General features: G+C 42.0%; 1 non-coding gene across 1 annotated transcript; it reads left to right on the top strand.

Moving 5' to 3' along the window:
* Positions 1-17,746: 17,746 nt before the first annotated feature.
* Positions 17,747-17,824, top strand: LOC147893480 (small nucleolar RNA R38). Its single transcript, XR_015542295.1, has one exon. It is a non-coding gene; the product is annotated as a small nucleolar RNA R38 (small nucleolar RNA).
* The last annotated feature ends 6,537 nt before the right edge of the window (positions 17,825-24,361 follow it).

The raw sequence follows: 24,361 nt of genomic DNA, 5'->3' as shown, positions 1-24,361 counted from the left end.
GTCATGGCCCCTATGCTTGCCTTTTCCTTTGTCACATCAAGAACATGCAAGAAGTAAACAGTGGGGCTTCGATTGTTATAATATAGGAGTTACATTGATGATACATTTAGCTTATCGGCAAATACCTTGGAGATTATGGACAAACCATTTCAAAATTACCCATGCTACTTTACAACCTCTATTGATATTTGGGCATTTCCATTTTCAAGGGACCAAATATTTGCCTAATAGAAAGCTCTCTTCTAGTTGTTGTTGGCGAAAAAGAGTTGAACAAGTACCAATATCTTCCTTACTCTTCTTGGCATCCTAAGCACAAGAAAGGGTTTTTTATCATCGAAGAAATTTGATGCTGTGTTATTAGGGAAAGCAAGTTTGAAGGCTATAAGAGGCCGAAAATCTTGTTTTACCCATGCCTCAAAATTCGTGGTTTTCCATGACCCCCTTGGTTCTTAATCTCAATTGCTCCAAATACACAAACCCTTTAAAATTGGGGGTTGCCCTAAACCCTAAAGTTATCTTTGACAACAATATTCTGAGCTGCCACATCTATCCCAACCAATCGTTTGCTAGGAGAATCCACAAAATCTTCTCTTTTTAATCAATCATGTCTTAAGTCGCTTAAGTCTTCCTAGGCCTTGTGGGTTCCACCTTGTGAGACACCCTCTGGAAAATCTACCTTTATGGCATATGAGACCTCTCAGGTAGTATAGGTTATCATTTTGGGACTTTTTAAACTCTTTTTGAATGCTAGCATAACTAGACCCCGAAAGTCAACTTTTTGATTTCTAGGGCTTTTGATATGTGGTGACGCCCCAAAAATAATCCCCTAAGCAAAGAGGGAAAAAAGCAATCTCCTTCAACTATAAAGGGGTAGCTTCTCTATTTTGTATTCTCACAATTTAGGCGCTCCACTTATGAGCTTAATAATATCAAGTGAAATTAGTTTAAGATAAAGCACCATTTGTAATACAAAAAAGATCTTATTTCTTGATTCCTCACTGATTACTCCCTTTTAGAAACAATGGGATTACTCCCTTTTAGGAATTGTGGGATCAAAGGACCTAAAAATTTTGAGGTAACTATGCTAGGGAATAGGATGGTTTGCATTGAGGCCTCACCCATGCACCACGCTGATTACTCCCTTAGGTGGTTTACATTCAAGCCTCAGCTACACCCCACTATTGTTTATCATGTATGCTTAGCATATAGCACACACACACATACACACTTTTCATAAGAACTCACTTTTTTAGCACTTGTGATCTATATAAAGTGCATTGCACTTTCCATTTCATACTTCTTATAGTGCACTCCACTGTGCATGTAACTGGTACTCCAAAATCTATTTCCTAGGTCTTTTGGGTGCCGCAACTATCGTTTTTGTTGTTGCAACTAGCCATTACTCACACTTTACAATTACACACCTTTTACATTTTCTTAGACCCTAAACTTTAAACTTCATCAGCTTTCATCATGAGCTAAAGCATCTACCTTATCCTCTCATTTACTAGATGAGTCCTTAGAATTTGCTATCATTTCTGATCAAATTATGACTCAATAGCAATGTGGGCCCCATTTGTTGCCTAGTATGTATGGGTCATCATCAATTATTTTGTCAAAAGATAATACTGATTCTTAGCATCTTTTTGCAATAGACGGCTTCTGCATTGGGTCCATATTGAGTCACTTATGGCCATTTTTAGTCGAATTGCTATAGTTAAGAGTGGTGCAGGTCTCACCGGGTGTCTAAAACATTTGGACAACTAGTGTTGCCAAATTTTTTACATTAGAATAGTTTGCAGCATGGTGTTGCACTAGATGGCACCTTCATTGGGTCTTTTTGATCCATATATGAGAACTTTTATACCTTCCCATTGGTTTTCCTTTTCAAAGTTGAGAAATTAGTCCCATATACAATGGTGCAAAACCCTAGCCCTCCTCACTCTTGTATAGAGAGAGACTCTCATTCTTGTATCATATTTCAAGAATTGGTCTTTCAACGATCTTGAGAGATCAAGGAGCAAGAAACTCTCTTGTAATAAAACAAGCTTTTTATCTCTTTTGTGTGTTTATTTGTGTGTTTTTGTTTTGTGCTTATGTGATCTTTTGCTTCTAGCTGAGTTTTCCCTCTTGCCATCCCACAATAGGGAAAAAAGTAGTAAATGGGAGATCCTCCTCCACTTTGTGGAGCTTGTGTTCTAGCTACCTAGCAAAAGGGACATGAAAAGCTTCATAAGAGTCAGGGTGGTGTTTGCTTGAGTCTAGGACATTCTGCACCAACCCTCAACCCACTTTTGTGATTGTGTTTGCTTCGTAGTTAGCATGCACAGAATCTTCACTAACACCTAATTTTTAAAAGCACTCCTACTTAATAAAAAGCACACTACACTTTTGATTTTTCGCTTTTTAAGTGCACTCTACTATGCACGGGTCTTGTTGCTCATGTACAATAGTGATCGATGATCCACATACAAGAGAAATGAAGCATTGAGAAATCATCTAGGAATATTACAAGAAATCTATTGAGTAATTTAACTTCCTCATTGGGTACACTATCTCCATGTTGCATAGGTCTACATCTTGAGTGAGACCCCTCACAACCAAGACCGCACACCCTTTCATTTTACACATTATCGAGCTGATTGGTTAGCCCCCTCGTTCATGCTATGAATTTGTACTTCAGTAATACATTTTCCTTGTTGAATTCATGCTAGAGACATAGCCTTCAACTCATTTCACATCTCAATGTTTCCATTGGGGTACTAGTCATACCATTCAATGGCTTTGTTGCCAAATGTGGTGGGGAAGTACATCAAGTACTCTAGGTTGCAATCATTCTTAGGAAAATCTATAAATGAGGTTGAGGACTCTCTCCCTTATGTCCAATAAAGTTATAAAACCTCATTTGTATCCTTGGTCCTCTTGATTTGTTAGCTCCTTGAGGTGGGCTTACTCATGGACTACTTTGTTTCTATCCATCTCTACTTGTTCTTCTCCATTTTTTCTTCTTCTTTGTGATGGTGATGAGGAGTTTCTCCCTTGTTCTTGCCAAAACTTGCCCATATTCATTGGAGTTGGGGTTCTTTGACTCTCTTGGCCACTTCCTTCTTTCTCTCTTCATTTAATGTCGGTGATGCAAAGGCGTTACCCTGCTCACTTGTCTCGACTTCAAGTCCAATGGTCCTCTCTTCTCTTTGTTAGTGGTATTTCAGTTGACTTCTTGTTCTTGCATTCATTGACTCCATCATTTAGTGTAAGGAAATTTCTTGCACTCCACTAGCTTCTCTAATAGAAACCGCTTCTCATTTCCAAGCAAGATTGCCAAATGTTAAAGCCAGATGGTGGTGGTACATGTTGGTCTCTCAATATTTCCTATGGCCCCTTCAATTTTATTTAGGTGTACAAGGTAATTTCCTTTTCCAAATGGCCAGAGAAGTATTTCCCTCTTTAAGCGAATGCGCATAGTTAGGGACAAATGCATAGTCTGGGGGCAAGGGGGAATGAACAATATAGAGTAAAATCTTGAACTTACAAACAACTCTCGGCTATAGTCCACACACATGAGTCATCTTGGTAGCCTAGTGTTATTTCCAAGGGCTGTAAAGGTCCAGGTGGCTTCACCCATTCTGCCTTACTTAACACAAAAAACGTGTCACATATTCATGAATATGTATTTTCATTTTTTGCTTTAAAAAATCTCATTTCATGAGATCATACGTGTGGAGCAATTGATATGGTGGAGCAAGAGAAGGAATGGAATAGCAGGCATGGATGAGGAGTAGGCATGGAGGAGGAGGAGCAAGCAGCCAAACTCTCTACCTAAGATCATTCTGATTAGGTACTACTACCTTGCCATTTCTTTTCAGCTCACTTCTTGGACTCTAAAGCCTTTTATACACAACTTCCTACTGACATTCATGGTGAGTACGACCCGTCGCATTTACAACAGTCACACAACTTTGCATTCCCTAAGCAAGATAGCCAAATAGTGGTGGTGTGTGTTGGTCTCTCAATATGTCCTACGGCCCCTTCGATTTTGTTTAGGTGTGCAAGGCAACTTTTTCCAAATGTCCAGAGGAGCATTTCCCTCTTCAAATGAATGTGTATCATCAAGGGACAAATGCGTAGTGTGGGCGCAAGGGGGAATGAACACTATAGAGTGAAATCTTGAACTAAAAGAGAGAGGAAAGATTGCAATGGTTGGAAAACAAAATGCCCTTCTATTACTTTGCCCAAGAGGGCATTCAAACACAAATAGCTCTTGGCTGCAATCCACACACACGAGTTGTCCTGGTAGCAGCAATGACACTGACTTCTTGGACTCTAGAACCTTATATACACACCTCCCTATTGACATTCATGATGAGTACTACTTATCACATTTACAATAGTTCACACCTCCCAATCCGAAGGGACAGGTGCCATTATTTCATATCTCTCTTAGCTAACAAACTTCTCCCTCATAAATGCTTCATACAATGGCATCGATGTGATCCCTGGTCCAAAACCAACAAGTTGACTCTTCCTCAAGTTTTGGTTTCACTATAACAATTGGGTCTTTTGCGGGTCCTTTGATGCCTCACCTCATCACATAGCATTGCTTGCCTTATCTTCTAGCATTACCTAAGGACTATGCATCCTGAACACGATGTTGACATAGGCAGGTACAAATTACTTCATGTTTTGCCAAACACTTCGGTTGCTTGTTCCACTTGTTCCTCGACTGGGAGCTCGATGGCTCACTTCATCCTTCGATCTAAGAGGTCTATTTTGGTTGCAATCGAATCCCTTAAATGCCAGTTGTCATCACAGGATTTAATACATAGACAAAGGTTTTCCTAGAGATGATGGAGCTTAGAGCTTTTTCTAGTAGGGACATGACACCTTTACTTAAAGCCTTTCCTGAAAGTTTCTCAAGAGATTTAAGATCCCCTACTCTAGACTCATGGATTTAAGATTCCCTAGTCATGTGCAAGGCGGCAATGTTAGCGAGCCCATAAGTCTTGCTTTTAACTTGTCCTTATCAAGGAGACAAAGTAGAGAGTGAATGTGGAATACAAACATTCATTGCTCTCGAGATCTTTCCTAAAAGTAATGGATTACGCCTAGAAGTAGAAAGTGTGTGGAATACAAACATTCATTTCTCTCTCGATCTTTCCCAAAAGTAATGGACTAAACTTGGAAGTAGAGAATGAATGTGGAATACAAACATTCATTTCTCTCAAGATCTTTCCCAAAAGTAATGGATTACACCTGGAAGTCCTTGATGATTGGTTGGAGGACTAATTATTCCATGGATTCATGTTGGTCTGGTATTGACACCACTTGCATAGGGATCGATTTCCTCTAATATTTCTTGGTTGTCTTCTTTAATTGGGATAACTTCATCATCCTTACATTGAAATGATCAAGTTAATGGAAGTCATCACATGCATTTAGTTCATGATTTCATCATCTAGAATTCCTATAACACTCCTACCCTAGCTAGTTGTCGGGATTATAGTTTTGGATTCCCCAATTTTTAGCTCTAGCTAGCTTCATCTTACAAGAATCTAAGTCAAGCTCTCCAGACTATTAGTGGCCCGATTACAGATCAAGGCTACAACTCTGATCCATGGCATACCCAAGATGGCATTAAATGCTCCTAGGGACATTCATAAATTCACAATCTAGCTATCTAACCGGTATGTCTTGAATGAGCCCAAGAGGTAGTACCATGGTCTAGGTTGTAAACTTGATATTGAACTTTGTCTTTTTTGAAGGCATGGGTGGAGTAAAGCTTGTAGAGGTGTACTAAAATAAAGAGTCATACCCCTCCATGTAGAATAACACTTGCAAGTTTCAACCTCTTGAAGCCCAAAGGAACATTCTTTGGAAGCAAATGTTTATGTACTTTATAATGTTTCTTAGCTAAACAAACCTTTTAATATTTCTTTGTTCAAGATTATAAAAGGTAAAATATGCCCTTGGCCCAAGCCTAATATAAAGCCTAGGGCTAGGATAAATATAGCCTTGATTTTTTTGATCCCTTAGATCTCTATTCTAAATGGTATCATTAAACTCTAGCCATCCCTATTCCCCCCCTTTAGGATACTTGTGTCCTTGTAAATGGAGTAGGGAAACCCTTCTCTTTGTATAGACATGTGTTGTGAATCCAAGAACATGCCCAAACTCATCCTCTAAAAACACAACATAGTGCACTTTCAATCTCATGATAGTCACTCATAAGGCTGAAACCAAAAACTCTATCATGCATAGCAAGGACTAGCTACTATGACATCCCCACTAACATCATCAGTGCCCAACAGTGGTTGTAGACCATAGTATAAACATATTCTCTCACACAAAGAAATCCACACACCCACACATACTTGAGCATCCATTTATACAAAGGTCTTTATACTGAGTTTCTGTTGGCACTTTGGAGGTGAAGGGCAAACTCAACCATGACAAAGGCTAGCACTAAAGGAGAAGGCTAATAAAAAAGTAGTCCACATTCTCTTCATTCAAACTACAATTGCTTGTAAAGACTATACAATTTCATTTTAGTCTCTCCCAAATGAGCATCCAAGCAAAAAATGCTTAGATCATCTGGGCAATGCAGTACTTAAGATAGAAAGAATCAAATGCAATACCAACAGGCCGCAACATGGACGAAAACTTCACAAGGTGAAATTTGCATGTTCGCTAGTATGGCAGGTGCATATGTGTCATAGATTTTTCATAGTACATTTCATCTTGACCTTATCCCAAGGTCCTTATTCGAAGTTACTTTGAGGATGCTTAGGCTAGATTAGGTCATTAACAAGTTTTGTTTCAACTTGCCCCCCCACTTGATCAAAACTTCCTATGTCATGCCAATTAGCTTCTAAAATCTTTTACGTAGTGTATGTTAGATCTTTCAATTTATCAACATATTAATGTGAAGTGCCTTAAGTTAGAAGCATGTCATCATGTATGTTAGATCTTTTATGTCATTGATTAAAATCCCTTGTCTTCTTCTTCTCTCTCTCTCTCTCTCTCACACACAAAGATGGACATACACATGTAGATCAATTTTTTCATTGCATAGGAGGTGTTGATCATAGCCATCAATATGAGAAATCCCCTGAGTTTTCATGGAAGCTATTTTTACTTTTCAATCTATCTTGATCTCCTAAGCCATCAACGTGAACACCAATGGGAATAGGGGAACACAAATGGCATCAATGTTAACACCAATGGGAATAGGGGAACACAAATGGCATCAATGTGAACACCAATGGGAATAGGGGAACACAAATGGCATCAACGTGAACACCAATGGCATTAGGTGTAAGGTCCTAGTGCAATTTGATCGCATCAGTTCCACCATGACTTTACCTTACTGCTTGAAGCTCGTAGGTGGATGCAGTTGGAATTGTCTCAACAAAGGTATCAAAACATACCAATACGAGTAAAACAATCATGGTCATTGTTTTTATAGAGCCAAATGCTTTCTTTGGATGAGAGAATATGGTAAGAGGACTCCTACAACAATCGAAGAGTCCACGTTCAAAATCTATGATAGACACTATCATAAAAGTGTACATTTAGCCTTAAATCTGTTATGTATAATGAATCCAAAACTTAAAATGGTGTTGGAACCTACCCATTGACTGTAATTTTGCACATAGACTACGATTCCCTGCTCATTCACGCGAGCGATACTTTTTCTTGTTGATCCACAGTTCTTGTTGATGTGCTCCATGGAGAATTTGCAGGCCATCTAGTTGCCTTTGGTCTCATGATGAATGTCAAGGCCTTAAGAGTTGCATTTGTTGGTACTTTACCAGCAATAAAATTATATTCTTGTTGAAACACAAATCTCCAAATATTGCAGTTCCACCACTGACCCTTGAAGGTCGAACACTATGCTACACAACAAGAATAAGAAGCAAACTTGCCAGGCCTGTACTCGCAAACCTTGTTGAAATCCGACAAAGTTGGCATTACTCTAGCTTCTGTGCGAAGCAAAGGCACTTGCAATCATGTCCGCCTATAGGAAGAGGACTTCTTTTTATCGTATTATCTAAAATTTTCAGTTAGGACAAAGACATGTTTTTGTCATTTAGGATTGTAATAACTTCACAGAAGATGCCAGGCTAAGCCAATTGAGATATTGCCGATCTAACGTAAACAATCTCGAGTGGATGGATGATCAACCAAATAGAACTTTCAAGGTCCCGTCTCTAATCTGGGATCCAAGATCTCTTGAAAATTACGTAGTATCCAATACCCTTTGTTTTCCGAGCCAAAAAATTTTATAAAGAAACCCACCTGTGATAGAGCAATGCTTAAATCTTAGCAGCATGCATAAATTCGACCGCAATTGTTTCAAGATCAAATTGTTTGCTCGTAGCAAATTGCCAAAAAATGGAAGTTGATATCCCAATCCCACTCTAAACACTTACTGCTTGTCTCTCAATGTATCTTGCTACACACCAATTCAAATATCTATGGATACTCTTATTTGCTTTCGAGTTCTCTTCTTCTTTGTTTTCTAGTTCTCTTCCTTCTATTGCTTGCCATGGAGTAATGGTGTTATATCTCATTATGTTTCATCAGGGAGGTTAAACGTTTACTTTGTATGCTCTTTGGCGTTGTATAACAACTTCAAACACACAAGTTTGTATTATGTTCCCTTTAAGTACCTAGATCAATGATGTTTGTGCCTACAAACTTTGTATGCATTTGCCTTGTTTGACCAAAAGCAATCTATTCATTTCAATGCTTTTCATTATCTGCCTCTCTTTGATCACAAGCTTTTAATCTTTGGTATTGTCGAGGATAGAATTGGTGTCTCACCACTCATATAGCAATATTCAATAATATTGTGTGATCATCATGCTAGAGTTGCCATAGATTTTATGAGCTAATTGTACGATATGTGTAGGATTTTTGACACGATGGAAAGGTCAAAAGCTTCATGTGTCGCGGTTGCCCATTTGTAATAAAGGGTAATTGAACAAGTTTTCGTTGCCGTTTCCAATCTAGTTGAATTGATCATATATGCTTAACATTCTCCCTATTCTAGTGGTTTTGAAGTGTAGGAACAAGACACATACTCTTTGTAGGCATTATGGACAATGCAACTTCCACATTCAAAAGAGTCCTTGCACAACCTTTGCATATCCTGCTAAGCGCATATGCCATTATTTATAGCTAGAGCATTAAGGCAATTTGTGGCGGACGAGGAGGCAGGAGCACGAGCAGGACGGCCCGCACACTAGTTAATATTAGGCATTTGTAAATTAAAATGTAATGTTTGCATTCATTTGCAAAGTTAAATAAATATGATAGAATACTTTGTCATTCGCTTTGGGAGCAACATAAACCATATAAAACATAGGATTTTTTGAAAATTTTAAAATTGTGTAAGTAACACTTATGTATAAGTGTTGTGTATAAGTGTTGAGTATAAACAAGGACATATGATTTGATAATGATTATTCACATTGCAACTTATTAAGAATATTCAATTACTTATATATGTCACACAATTATTCGCAGCAAGCAAGTTGTGAAATCACCCACGAAGGCTTGTGAAGATGAAGTTAACTCATCGTCGCAAGACAGATATATAGCTAAATTATTTGAGCAAAAGAATGAAGGAAATAATCAAGCCATCGTTGTTGCAAATAATGAGTATCGAAAGGATTCTACCTCGTTACTGGTACTATACGAAGAAAGAAGAGCTTACCCAAGTGTTTGTTACCCAACTTGGAAGTCTTGGATATGGCCACATGGTAAATCCTAAACTTACTCTTCAAGGTTTCTTAAATTTTTACTGCTTTCCAATAACTTCTAATCTTTTTTGTAGGTTAGTGGTATTCTACAATTCACAAATTTGAACTCACAACTTGTGGAGTATTCATGTGCTATCTGTGTGGGCACTCATGTTAGTCTAGATCATCAACAGCCTTTTTGCTACACCTGCAATCGTGCACAAGGAATTATTCAAACACGTCACTTGACTGGAAAGATAGTTCAACACTTTGGTGAAGATGTTGCGATCCACTTGCAAGGATCCCATGTAGACACTATTCTACCTTAGAGACTCCTTTCTTAGAGCTTCATAGTGAAAGTGTTCTTGTGTACGCTCAATGCTCCATTCAATTAAGTGTAGTGGCACTTTCACAATGAATAGTTCTGGCCATGTAATAGGCTTCGAGGGAGACTCTTTATTGTACTAAGGCATTTCTTAAACTCAACAAGGATGTTCTTTGTCAATGGACATTTAAACATTGTGTTGATATTCTTTTTTCATTTTTTTTGAAAATAAAATGGACGTCTCATTTGAAAAACAAATTCTCAAAAATATCAATGCATTTGACCTTGCATCAAATGTTGCTTTCTTGCAGTGACACCCACAAAACACAGATGTTATAAATTGTCTAGTTGATCTTCTCCCATTGCAATCATATTCCACTTTGCTAGAAATGATTAGTAAGTGTCTTCCCCGTGTCTTCAGACAGATGCAAACTTTGTAAATTTTCCTTGGAAAAACCTCTCAAATGTTGACAATGATTCATATAATCAAATTACATGTGCTCAAGAGATCAAAATAATGGTAGCAAATATCTCAACATCAAGATCTTTGTTATATAGTTGCTTGACAAATTTTTCAAGCACATTGGGTTGTTCATTCAAAGTCATTCGTAAAACTATTGCAAATGCCTACCAATGTTTTCATGCACACTTTCATAATAATATTTTAGTGCATACACTTTCACTAGATGAAACTACAATACCAATGGAAATATTGCCTTTGTGCCATATTCAACGAAAAAGAGCATACATCCCTTGGACCAAAGAACATGAAAGCCAACTTGGTTTAATTCTTTTTAACAACCTTCAATTAAGTGCTAAAGAGATTGCTTCAATATTCATTGAAACATACAAAGATGTGCCTTACGATATACAATCTATTGCACGAAAGATATATAGAATGAAGGTTCCAAACGTGGCAAAAGAGCAAATCAAGGGTTTTGAAAGTACAACACAAAACAAAGAAATCAATAGAAGAGAAGACAATTGCTCTTCAAAGCAAAGAACAAATTTTGATTCAAGGAAGGACCAAGAAACAAAGAAGAGAAAAGCAAGTAAGCCTAGTGTTGTATGCTACATAAAAGCAATTGTGGACACTCCTTAACATTCTTGCAAATGTTGTCAAATATTAACATTCTTGTCCAAGCTACATGCAATAGATCCAACACTGACTCCTTTTTTAATACAAAACAATATCATTATTGAGGAAGTTAATCCCAAAGAGAAATGTGTATGCTCAATTTGTTTCAAATGTATTAAGAGAAAGATTGTACCAACATTTTCCCATATCAACATGCCACTTGTGAAGAGAACAAAATACACTAGTCTTCTCAATGGTATTGAAGCATGCCTTGTTTTTATTTGAATCCCTTTTGCTCGAATACGTGAACTAAATTTTGATGGGCAATACGGCCTCAAGGGAAGAACTGTGAATGTGTTTGTTGATGTTGACAGAGCCCAGCAAGTATTACCAAGATTCCTTACAGATGGGGCAACAACCATGGTTGGGATTAAAAGAAAGCTAGAGTACACTCATTATTATATGAGTGGATTAGTAAGACCTACTTTAACAATCCGTGCATTGAAGGAGCTACTTCTTAATTCTCTATACAAAGAACAAAATGTTAGATTAATGGACTCAACACATAGAGTCTTTACAAGAATCAAATACAAGAGAACTCATCAACAAATAATGACATCGATGATGATAATGATAACTTAGAAACAGACATGCTAGTACATGGGATACAGCCAACAAAAGTAATTGACTTCGAAGACAAGACAATAAATATCGTACCCTCAGAAGGATTTTTACCTTTAAGCATCTTCAAGGACAAACATTGTGAAGAACTAGTGTTCCCTAAACTCTTCTATGGATGTGAACACTTATACAATACACTTGGTCGAACTTCATACCAAGGCATTTCGCAATGGGACTAACAAAGATCACCATTTTGCATTCTCCATGGAAAACATATTTTTTATAATCATGAAAATATTGGTACGTCAAGTACTATCGTCAACTTGGGTACGTATGCACAAAGCACAATTGTGTGCTCGAGCATTAAGAGCAAAAGACACACTGCACATCACAGTTGTTGAAAGCCTTCTCTATTCCAATATAAAATATCGTGACTTCACATGCATGCGAACATCATCTGACTACAAGACGTTACAAAAAAACCTATTTGCCATGGTTAGACAACTAGGCCTCCCAACTTTTTTTATTACCTTCTCATCAGCAAAAAGACTATGGGAACCTTTGTTGTAATGCTTGGAAACTCTTCGTGATGAAGAGCCAAGAGAAGGTACTCCTACACAAATACGAAACTTTCTAAGAGATCCAATAACTTCAGCTCAATATTATGTCCATAGATTCCAAGCAATGAAACGCTTGTTGCAACAAGAGCCAACAATCATAGAAAAGGTGGTGGACTTTTTCTTTATCACAGAATTTCAAAACCGTGGCAGCCAACATGACCATGGGTTACTTTGGATCAAAGACGCACATACCTATGGTACTTCAACAAGCACAGATATAGAAGAGTTTATCGACAAATGCATATCTTGTGACTTACCAAAGCTAAACTTGCCTAATCTAGATATCTAAAAACATAAGCATCGCAAAACTTGCCAAAGAAGAGGGAAAAAATGACGCTTTGGTTTTCACGTGCACCCATGCACACAACCAAGTTGTTGATTGTTCTACAAAAAGAAGAAATAAAATGTGATTCAAAAGACCTAATGAAAAGTATCACCAATCTTGTAGAAAACCCAAGAATACAAGAACAAACTTTTGATGATTACCTCAAACAACTACACATTACAGAAGAAGAGTACATCCTAATTCTATGATCAAACATTAGCCAACCAATAACTATATTTCTAAGGCGTAAACCAAAGGATGTATTCACTAACAACTTCAATCCAACAATTTCCAAATTATGGGGTGCTAATAAAGATCTCCAATTCATTCTCAATCCACATGGAGCAGCATCATATTGCAAGTCATATATGACATAAGGAAATAAAGACACAATGGATGCAGTTCGCAAAGCATTTTCTGAATGCATGCAAGCACAACTACCAGCCAATGGGCATTTATGCAAGGTCGGCAATGCCATTCTAAACACACAACACATAAACACTCAACAAGTTGCTTACTTATACTTGTCCCTTCCTCTCACTTCCACCACATGTGAATTCTCCTACATTAACACCAGTCCCACTGATGAGCAAACAGTACTATTGAAATGAAGACAACATTTAGAGAAGTTAGATCCTGAAAGTAATGAGATCTTCTTTGTAGACATAGTTACAAAGTATTTGCAGCAAAAAAAAAGCATGAATGATGTTTGCTCGGCATCATTCATAAGTGATTATGGGGGGGATGCAAAAGCTAATAAGAAAAGAAAACACGAAAAAATAATACGTTACAACAACAACAACATAAACAAAGATCTAGAGAAACATTATAGAGAGTTATGTCTATTATACTTGCCATTTTCAAATGAAGAACATACACTAACCACAGAATTTCTCACATGGCATGACTTATATAACTCCAACAAAGAGATTATAGAAAACAAACGAAGAAAATACAACAAACTAATACCAACTACCCCAATACCTTCTAATTCCACAACAACAAGTTTAACAACATCAAAAAACTACAAACACGCTAAAACAAATCACGAGTATGACTTAAAAGTCGAGATGAATACAAATCAAAACAAAACAAAGCACAACCAAATGAGGATTATCACTCCATGATGAGGAGATTGAATAAAAATCAATGAGCAATAGTACACGACATCTTGCTAAAGAAATGTTTAAGACCAACAATGCCATTGTGCCTTTTTTTAACTGGTAATGCTGGCACTAGAAAAACATTTACTCTGCTTGTATCGATTCAAGCATTGGTAATACATTACAATCACAAGAACACATTAGATGTTACTCTACCAAGGATTCTAGTACTCACATACACAGGCAAAGCCACGTCCAACATAGGGGGAACAACTATACATTTTGTGCTCCACTTGCCACTCATGACTTCCACATACAAGCCACTTTTAGCTAAAACACTGCAAGCTCTCTCAACACTATATGCAGATTTTGGAGCTAATAGTTTTCGAACGAGGTTTCCCTTATTGGACAAAATACATTCATCGCTGCAGATATGCGAATGCGTAAGATAAAACACAACCACTTTGAGCCATTTGGTGGTATGGACGTTTTGCTTTGTGGAGACTTATGCCAAGCAGGTCCAACAAAGGATGCATGGATCTTTTCTAGTAGAGCTACAACGTTGTCTATGGTACCCTCCATTTGGAAAGACCATGTGATGTACTATGAGCTAAAAGAACCAATGCAACAAAATGATAACACCTCCCTCACAATATTAAATCATATACGATTGGGCACTCAAACACTTTCAGATCTTCACTATTTAAGCAACCTATACAATCATACCCCTAAGTCAAAAAATGAGACGCCACACCTATACTATACGAATGTAGCAAAAGATAAACACAATGATGACGTCTTCCAATTACTAACTTCGAAACCACACCTCCTTAGCGCAAAAGACATTAGGCATAGAACATGTAGCAAAACAACATACCACAACAAACCCCAAAAGTATTGGAGGGCTACATGCAAAGTTATGCCTAAAGGTTGATATGCTAGTAGAACTTTGTTCAAGAAATATGGACACTGCAGACGGCTCAGTTAATGGAACAGATGCCACTTTTATGGATTCTAGAATTGACAACACAATATTGACCCTTCATGGACACCAATCTTTCAAGTAACACACGAATTTCAATTAGTAACACGGTTTGCAGAAATCAATTCCCTATTCAACTAGTAGTGCTCGAACCATTCATCGTTCACAAGGCCTTTCAATGGATACCTTGGCCTTTGATCCTACAAGAATAAAATCACACAAACTAACTTATACTGCATTGTCACACATGAGAGATCCCTCCGACCTCTTTATTTTGCACCCTTTGGAGATGAAACACATCAAAGTTGACACAACTGTAGCTCAAGAAATTGCATGCTTGCAAAAAACACGACAATGGAAATTTGACTATGTAGACATTCAAAAACAATGCGGCTTACCAATTCTACAATCGTTAAACACAAGAACATAGCAAAAGCATAAAGATGACATAATAAGCGATACATTCTTACTTCCCAAATATTGTGCCTACAAGAAACATACTCTAAAACTTTATCAAGACCCTACCATTCCAAACTTCAAACATGTTATGGAAACAATGGGTGTCGGAATTACAACTTACTACAAAGCAGAAGTAAATCTAGTAAACAAACAATATTATTCTGATAATGGATTGCAATGCCTTTTAACTATATTTGACCATCAAAAAACACATAAAATAGCCATTGTAAATGTATATAAGCCTCCCACAACAAAAACACAAACTCTAATCCACTTACTAGAACACATACTAAAAAGTTTCAATAGAGAGATTCCCACATACATCTTAGGAGACTTTAATATCAACTACAAAGCAAAGTGTACTAATATGGAAAAACTACTTACACTCATGGAAAAATACAACATGAAACCACTAATATCTCAACCAACTACAATTCACGATTCAACCTTGGATCATATTTGGACAAATTTGTTCAACGAAAACCAACTTGCTAGAACACACTACACGTATTGGTCCGATCATTCAACAATATACACAACCATTTCTCCTAAATTGCAGGCCTAATGAATGATATTCATCTTGTTTTTATTTATTTCTGCTAGAGTTTGCAAATTCAAAACAAACATCATACTTTGGATTTTTTTTTTTTCAAAAGGGATACATATCCCAACCTTTCATCTATGCGAGACCTATGGTACAATTAGAAAATAGACATCAAATGAGATTGTATTCATGTCAATTATCATGCACATCAAAACTTTGAAATCACACGAATAGAGGTCTACATGTTTATATACTACATGTCTACTAAACTCAATATGACTCAAGCACGTGCCGCATACGACTTGGCCAAGCATTCTAGTTTTTAACAATATATTGAAATTGAAAGTGCCAACGCTGCCCCCATACGAGGTGACCATGATAGAATCCTGAATTACTTGGACTCGAGACGGGAACAGACTCACCGACACATTGTAATGGCGGTTGGGTCTAAACGCTGTTGGCATGCATCCCTCCTATTGGGCCAATAGGGACAACAATCTTTAGGTAGGCCCTTTCTGCCCTCTCGTTGAGCCACGCGGCACACTATAAAAAGCAATCTAGCGAATCCTATATTTCATGTTGCTGGACACTGCCTCCCCGGGTCTAGTTTCTCTCCCTCCTTTCTTGTTAGACAGTGGCTTCGAACGAGATTTTGCGCACTCAGCCTGCTGCCTGCCCGGTTCAAGTTTTTGTCAGTGTTGAGGCCCGCCAACTCGGAGAGCACTTTTGAGCCTGGTGTGAAGCAAGCCGTAGAGAACCACACGAGGAGCAAAAGTTAGGTTTTGAAGTTGCCCTAATTCAGTATATAGGTAAGCACTGCTCTTTTTTTGTAGTGAGCTTCTTTGTGGTTTTTGTCTGAGGGAGATTTTGCCCGTGATGATCTTCACGGCGATGAGCCTCGGCAGGAATTTGCGCACCGAGGTATTTCTTTTACCCGGCCTGCCGCGGGCTTAGATTAATACGCTGATGCTAATCTGAGGTATGGTGCAGAAATCGCTTCCCTCTCTCTCTCGATTTTGACGCAAAATGGCCTCGCTTATTAGTTGTCCTCGTTTAGATTGCTTTCCTACTTGTCTGTCGAAGAACACACGGTTTCTCGCAGCGAGTCCTATAAGCATTTTTCATAGAATGGCTTTAGCTTGCATAGGATGTCTGCTTTATATGAAGGGTAGTAGCTTCTGTAAGATCGCTGTAGGTAGTTGTTCGCGTTTCCGTGTTTTCCCCTCTCATCGTTAACTTTAGTATGTAGGAACGTTTGATGCCTATTTTTAGACTTTCACATCACTTCTGGAGCGTTACTGGACAATTTTGTGGGAATGATAAGGTGAACATATGGCTGGAAGAAGTTCATCGCGGCACCATGTTGTGGGAATGACAAGGTCTTTTCAACCAAGTTCCGACAGGTGCCCGCTCCGCCAAGGTCTGAGGAACCTATAATAACTAGACTTTACCACAAAAGCCAGTAACTGTCTGGCCACTCCAAGGATGTCGGAGTACAAGTTCAGAAGAGCACTCATGTTAAAACTAACACTCGCTAGCTCAGTTTTCCAGTAAGACAGCTTCACGTTAGCACTTGTGGAAACTCCGCTGGAGAATTCATCATCTTCATTTTACGGTGTTGATATTCTCGGGATTCTCATGTCATGTGTATGGCTCATCTTTGCATGCTCTGGTACATGCCATTTGTGTGAGGGCCGCTTCTACAGGATTGTTTATTTGTTTTGCAAGTCTGATGTGTTTATGCTGTTTTAGGTTGAGTTGGTTGCATGTGTTGATCTTTGAGGAGAGGATTTCCATGATTTCATTGCGTTTTTACGAAAGAAACATTTGAGGTAGGGTGATGGACTTTCTTTTAGTGATCAAAGCTATCTTTTAGTGTTTTTGCTCTAGCTTCAGGATCACTATTACAGCCTTTGCCAGTAAATGGATATGCACGAGCTTGTATTTGAGGATGATGAGATAAACACAGTTATCCCTAACTGAAGCCCGAATGTGGATTTTTTAATTCCTCTGACTCACAGCAAGCACATATGTCCAATCGGCAGTGACGTATTGTTTACTGGAAGTAGGTTTGAACACATGTAGCAAAGCTATTTCTAATTGTAACAAACCTTTTAAAGTTTCACAGCCAGGCTTGGCATGTGGATATGGATGAGCTTGCATTCTGAGGATGATGAGATAAACACAGTTACCCCTAACTTAGTTCCATATATGTGGACTTGACAGCATGTGTCCGCTATTGCAGCCTTTGCCAGTAAATGGATATGTATGAGCTTGCATTTGAGGATGATGAGATAAACAGAGTTATCCCTAACTGAAGCCCGATGTGGACTTTCTTACAGCTCTGACTCACAGAAACTTCATATGTTCAATCGGCAGTGATGTTTTATTTACCGGAAGTAGGTTTGAACACACGAAGAAAAGTTATTTCTTACTGTAACTTTCACCTGTGAATTTTTTGAAGCCTGAGACTCTATGCAAGCTAGGTTTGGGATAGACAACTATAATGCTGGAAGTACATTTGTATACATGAAGCCAGGCTATTCCTTACTGTAACCTAGATCTGTGAACCTTTTAATGCCTAAGACTCTTTGCAAGCTAGGCTTGGGACATGCAAATATATGTCTCTGCAGCAGCACTTAAGAAACTTATGTCTAGCCCCCATGCAAGGTTGATGAGGCAAGCTTTTTTATTTACAAGTGAAGAGAAATCCAAAAGAGATCCGAATCTGTGCTGTCTTGTTGTATGCTGTACCCACTTTTCAGATCTCAAGGTGCCATTTTTTGTTCTCGAGCATTAGATTCAGAAGCCTATCAATTTCATAAGTGTGACAGATATAATCCTTGTGGGGAGTTTTCAAATATGTTAGAAAGCCTTCTCTCCAAATGTAACTGATACCTTGCTTAAAGACAAGCTTGATGTGGATGTACGCTTACTTGGATAGTGACAAGCTTGATTTGTATATGTAATGTACAAAATTGTCCTTAATTTGAATCAGCTAGCTGTGATAACCCAAGATTGAGTACATTGAAGTCCTATATCAATTTATTGGGATCAAAGGGACCTTCAATAAGTCGGGTCTAGTATAGAGATAAGAGAGAGAGAGAGGGAGAGATGAGAGAGGGAAAAGGTAAAGATGAGAGAGAGGAGAGGAGAGAGAACAAAGATAGAAGAGGGAGAGAGGAGAGAGAGAGGAGAGGAAAGATAACAGAGATAGAAGAGGGAGAGATGAGAGAGAGGAGAGAGAAGAGGGAGAGACGAGAGAGAGGAGAGAGAAGAGGGAGAGATGAGAGAGAGGAGAGGGAGAGATTACAAAAGAGGGAGGGCGGAGAGAAAAGGAGAGAAGAGGGAGGGGGGAGAGAAAGGGAGAGGAGGGGGAGGGAGAGAACAAAGAAGAGGGAGAGATGAGAGACAAAGGTGATAGGGAGAGAGAGGAGGGAGAGAACAGAAGAGAAAGGGAGAGGAGAGGAGGGAGAGAACAGAAGAGAAAGGGAGAGGGAGGAGAGAGAAGAGGGAGAGAACAGAAGAGAAAGGGAGAGGAGAGAAGAGGGAGAGATCAGAAGAGAAAGGGAGAGGAGAGAAGAGGGAGAGATCAGAAGAGAAAGGGAGAGGAGAGGAGAGGGAGGAGAGAGAAGGGGGGGGGGGAGAGAAAGGAGAGAGAAGAGGAGAGAAAGGGAGAGGAGGGGGAGGGAGGAGAGAGAAAGGGAGAGGAGGGGGAGGGAGGGAGAGGGGAGAAGAGGGAGAGAACAAAGAAGAGGGAGAGATGAGAGACAAAGGTGATAGGGAGAGAGAGGAGGGAGAGAACAGAAGAGAAAGGGAGAGGGAGGAGAGGAGAGGGAGGAGAGAGAAGAGGGAGAGAGTAGAAGAGAAAGGGAGAGGGGGGAGAGAGAAGAGGAAGAGAACAGAAGAGAAAGGGAGAGGGAGGAGAGAGAAGAGGGAGAGATCAGAAGAGAAAGGGAGAGGAGAGGAGAGGGAGGAGAGAGAAGAGGGAGGGGGGAGAGAAAGGAGAGAGAAGAGGAGAGGAAGGAGAGAAAGGGAGAGGAGAGGAAGGACAGAGATGAGGAAGATAACAGATGAGAGAGAAGGAGAGAGATAAGGAAGATAACAGGAGAGAGAGGGAGAGAAAGGAGAGAGAAGAGGAGAGGAGAGGGAGGAGAGAGAAGAGGGATAAGGAAGATAACAGGAGAGAGAGAAGGAGAGAGATAAGGAAGATAACAGGAGAGAGAGGGAGAGAACAGAAGAGAGGGAGAGAAAGGAGAGAGAAGAGGAGAGGAGAGGAGAGGGAGGAGAGAGAAGAGGAGAGGAGAGGGAGGAGAGAGAAGAGGGAGGGGGGAGAGAAAGGAGAGAGGAGAGGAGAGAGGAGAGGAGAGGAGAGGAGAGAGGAGAGGAGAGGAGAGGAGAGAGGAGAGGGAGGAGAGAGGAGAGGAGAGGGAGGAGAGAGGAGGAGGGAGGGAGGGGGAGAGAAAGGAGAGAGAAGAGGAGAGGAGAGGGAGGAGAGAGAAGAGGGAGGGGGAGGGAGGAGAGAGAAGAGGGAGGGGGGAGAGAAAGGAGAGGAGGAGAGAGAAGGAGAGAGATAAGGAAGATAACAGGAGAGAGAGGGAGAGAACAGAAGAGAAAGGGAGAGAAGAGGGAGGGGGGAGAGAAAGGAGAGAGAAGAGGAGAGGAGAGGGAGGAGAGAGAAGAGGAGAGGGAGAGATCAAAAGAGAAAGGGAGAGGAGAGGGAGGAGAGAGAAGAGGGAGGGGGGAGAGAAAGGGGAGAGGAGGGGGAGGGAGGAGAGAGAAGAGGGAGGGGGGAGAGAAAGGGAGAGGAGGGGGAGGGAGGGAGAGGAGGGGGAGGGAGGAGAGAGAAGAGGGAGGGGAGAGAGAAAGGGAAGGAGGGGGAGGGAGAGGGGAGAAGAGGGAGAGAACAAAGAAGAGGGAGAGATGAGAGACGGGAGAGAGAGGAGGGAGAGAACAGAAGAGAAAGGGAGAGAACAGAAGAGAAAGGGAGAGGGAGGAGAGGAGAGGGAGGAGAGAGAAGAGGGAGAGAGCAGAAGAGAAAGGGAGAGGGAGGAGAGAGAAGAGGGAGAGAGCAGAAGAGAAAGGGAGAGGAGAGAGGAGAGAGAAGAGGGAGGGGGGAGAGAAAGGAGAGAGAAGAGGAGAGGGAGGAGAGAGAAGAGGAGAGGGAGAGATCAGAAGAGAAAGGGAGAGAGAGGGAGGAGGAGAGAAGAGGGAGGGGGGAGAGAAAGGGGAGAGGAGGGGGAGGGAGGGAGAGGAGGGGGAGGGAGGAAGAGAAGAGGGAGGGGGGAGAGAAAGGGAGAGGAGGGGAGGGAGGGAGAGGAGGGGGAGGGAGGAGAGAAAGGGAGAGGAGGGGGAGGGAGAGGGGAGAAGAGGAGAGAGAACAAAGAAGAGGGAGAGATGAGAGACGGGGAGAGAGAGGAGGGAGAGAACAGAAGAGAAAGGGAGAGAAGAAGAGAAAGGGAGAGGGAGAAGGAGAGGAGAGAGAGAGAGAAGAGGGAGAGAGCAGAAGAGAAAGGGAGAGGGAGGAGAGAGAAGAGGGAGAGAGCAGAAGAGAAAGGGAGAGGAGAGGAGAGGGAGGAGAGAGAAGAGGGAGGGGGGAGAGAAAGGAGAGAGAAGAGGAGAGGGAGGAGAGAGAAGAGGGAGGGGGGAGGAAGGACAGAGATGAGGAAGATAACAGAAGAGAGAGAAGGAGAGAGATAAGGAAGATAACAGGAGAGAGAGGGAGAGAACAGAAGGAGAAAGGGAGAGAAGAGGGAGGGGGGAGAGAAAGGAGAGAGAAGAGGAGAGGAGAGGGAGGAGAGAGAGGAGGGAGGGGGGGAGAGAGGAGAGGAGAGAGGAGAGGAGAGGGAGGAGAGAGGAGAGGAGAGGAGAGGAGGAGAGAGAGGAGGGAGGGGGGAGAGAAAGGAGAGAGAAGAGGAGAGGAGAGGGAGGAGAGAGGAGAGGGAGGAGAGAGAAGAGGGAGGAGGAGAGAAGGAGAGGAAAAGAGGAGAGGAGAGGGAGGAGAGAGAAGAGGGAGGGGGGAGAAGAAAGGAGAGAAGAGGAGAGGACATGAGAAGAGGAGAAGGATAGAGATGAGGAAGATAACAGAAGAGAGAGAAGGAGAGAGATAAGAAAGATAAACAGGAGAGAGAGGGAGAGAACAGAAGAGAAAGGGAGAGAGGGAGGGAAGAGGAGAGAGAAGAGGAGAGGGAGAGGGAGGAGAGAGAGGGAGGGAGGGGGAGAGAAAGGAGAGAGAAGAGGAGAGGAGAGGGAGGAGAGAGAAAGGAGAGGAGGAGAGAGAGGACATGAGAAGAAGGAGAAGGATAGAGATGAGGAAGATAACAGAAGAGAGAGAAGGAGAGAGATAAGGAAGATAACAGGAGAGAGAGGGAGAGAACAGAAGAGGAAAGGGAGAGAAGAGGGAGGGGGAGAGAAAGGAGAGAGAAGAGGAGAGGAGAGGGAGGAGAGAGAAGAGGGAGGGGGGAGAGAAAGGAGAGAGAAGAGGAGAGGAGAGAGAGGAGAGGGAGGAGAGAGAAAGGAGAGGAGGAGAGAGAGAAGGAGAGAGATAAGAAGATAACAGGAGAGAGAGGGAGAGAACAGAAGAGAAAGGGAGAGAAGAGGGAGGGGGGAGAGAAAGGAGAGAGAAGAGGAGAGGAGAGGGAGGAGAGAGAAGAGGGAGGGGGGAGAGAAAGGAGAGAGAAGACGAGAGGAGAGGGAGGAGAGAGGAGAGGAGAGGAGAGAGAAGAGGGAGGGGGGAGAGAAAGGAGAGAAGAGGAGAGGACATGAGAAGAGGAGAAGGATAGAGATGAGGAAGATAACAGAAGAGAGAGAAGGAGAGAGATAAGGAAGATAACAGGAGAGAGAGGGAGAGAACAGAAGAGAAAGGGAGAGAAGAGGGAGGGGGGAGAGAAAGGAGAGAGAAGAGGAGAGGAGAGGGAGGAGAGAGAAGAGGGAGGGGGGAGAGAAAGGAGAGAGAAGAGGAGAGGAGAGGAGGAGAGAGGAGAGGAGAGGAGAGGGAGGAGAGGGAGGAGAGAGAAGAGGGAGGGGGGAGAGAAGAGGAGAGGAGAGGGAGGAGAGAGAAGAGGGAGGGGGGAGAGAAAGGAGAGAAGAGGAGAGACATGAGAAGAGGAGAGAAAGGGAGCGGAGAGGAAGGAGAGAGATGAGGAAGATAATAGAAGAGAGAGAAGGAGAGAGATGAGGAAGATAACAAAAGAGGAGAGAAGGGAGGAGAGAGATGAGGAAGATAATAGGAGAGAAAGGGAGAGAGATGAGGAAGATAACAAAGAAAGGGGAGGGAGAGAGAGAAGAGAAAGGGAGAGAGACAAGGAGGAGAATAGAAGAGAAAGGGAGAGGGAGAGAGAGAAGAGGAGAGGGAGGAGAGAAAAGGAGAGAGAAGAGGGAGGGGTGAGAGAGGAGAGAGGAGGGAGAGATCACAAAAGAGGGAGGGGGAGAGAGGAGAGAGGGAGGGAGAGATCACAAAAGAGGCAGGGGGAGAGAAAGGAGAGAGAAGAGGGAGAATAGAGGAGAACGGAGAGAAGAGGGAGAGATAGGAGAGGAGAGGGAGGGGGGAGAGATAGGAGAGAAGAGGGAGAGATCACAGGAGAGGGAGGGGGGAGAGAAAGGAGAGAGAAGAGGGAGAGATAGGGAGAGGAGAGGGAGGGGGGAGAGATAGGAGAGAAGAGGGAGAGATCACAGGAGAGGGAGGGGGGAGAGAGAAGAGGGAGAGATCACAGAAGAGGGAGGGGGGAGAGAAAGGAGAGAGAAGAGGAGAATAGAGGAGATAGGGAGAGGGGAGAGAAGAGGGAGTGAACAAAGAAGGGAGAGAGAGAACAAAGGAGATAGGGAGAAGGGAGAGAGAGAACAAAGGAGATAGGGAGAAGGGAGAGAGAAGAGGGAGAGGAGATCAGAGAGAAAAGGGGGGGAGGGAGAGGAGATCAGAGAGAAGAGGGAGAGGGGGGAGAGAGGGAGAAGGGAGAGAGAAGAGGGAGAGAACAGAGCAGATAGAGAAGAGGGGTGGGGAGAGATGAGAGGAGAGAGGGGAAGAAGAGGGAGGGAGAGGAGAGAGGGGGGGTTGAAGAGGGAGAGGGTCCAGAGGAGGGGAGGGTTAAGATGAGAGGGGGGAGAGGAGAGAGGGGAGGTTGAAGAGGGAGAGGAGAGGGTCCCGAGGAGGGGAGGGTTAAGATGAGGGAGGGGGGGGGGGGGGAGAGGAGACGAGAGGGGGGGAGAGAGGGAGAGAGAGGAGGGGGAGAGAGAAGAGGGGGAGAGAGAGAGGGGTGAGAGATAAGAGAGGGAGAGAGGGGAGAGATTAGAAGAGAGGGGGAGGAGAGGGTCCCGAGGAGAGGAGAGTTAAGATGAGAGGGGGGGGGGGAGAGGAGACGGGGGGGGGGGACGGGGAGAGGAGACGAGGGGGAGAGAGAGAGGGGTGAGAGATAAGAGGAGGGAGGGTGGGAGGGCAGAAGAGGGAGAGGAGGGGGGGGGGGGGAGAGATGAGAGAGAGGGGGGAGGAGGGGAGGGTTAAGATGAGAGAGGGGGGGGGAGGGGGAAGGGGGAAGGGGGAGATAAGAGAGGAGGGGGGGAGA

The sequence above is a fragment of the Dipteris shenzhenensis genome, chromosome 15 (genome assembly GCF_047967505.1).
Source record: "Dipteris shenzhenensis isolate YYH24624 ecotype China chromosome 15, Dip_SZ_1.0, whole genome shotgun sequence".
NCBI classification, from domain to species: domain Eukaryota; kingdom Viridiplantae; phylum Streptophyta; class Polypodiopsida; order Gleicheniales; family Dipteridaceae; genus Dipteris; species Dipteris shenzhenensis.
Note: the sequence above shows the minus strand (reverse complement) of the source record. Positions and strands in the feature narration are given on the sequence as shown.